Genomic DNA, 592 nt, shown 5'->3' on the forward strand with positions numbered 1-592 from the left:
GATTTTTGTCTAGGGTGGGGCCCAGTAATTTGCATTTCTAACAGTTACCATGTGAGGCCGCTGCTGCTGATCTGGGGAAAACATTTTGAGAAACATTGACCTTGTAAATAGTGGTAGTGGTAAATATGATGGTGGTGGCGGTGGAGATGGTGACAGTGGGGGACATGGTGAAGACGGTGTTGGTGGTGGCGAAGGTAATGGTGGGGGGTGGTAACATTGGTGGTGGCGGTTGTGGTGGTGGTGACAGTGGCAATGGCAATCACATTGATATTGGTAATGGCGCCGGGCGCGGTGGCTCAAGCCTGTAATCCCAGCACTTTGGGAGGCCGAGGCGGGTGGATCACGAGGTCAAGAGATCGAGACCATCCTGGTCAACATGGTGAAACCCTGTCTCTACTAAAAATACAAAAAATTAGCTGGGCATGGTGGCACGTGCCTGTAATCCCAGCTACTCAGGAGGCTGAGGCAGGAGAATTGCCTGAACCCAGGAGGCGGAGGTTGCGGTGAGCCGAGATCGCGCCATTGCACTCCAGCCTGGGTAACAAGAGCGAAACACCGTCTCAAAAAAAAAAAAAAAAAAAAAAAAAGGGAA

The sequence above is a fragment of the Sapajus apella genome, unplaced genomic scaffold (genome assembly GCF_009761245.1).
Source record: "Sapajus apella isolate SASKATOON/1434 unplaced genomic scaffold, GSC_monkey_1.0 scaffold7, whole genome shotgun sequence".
Lineage (NCBI taxonomy): Eukaryota > Metazoa > Chordata > Mammalia > Primates > Cebidae > Sapajus > Sapajus apella.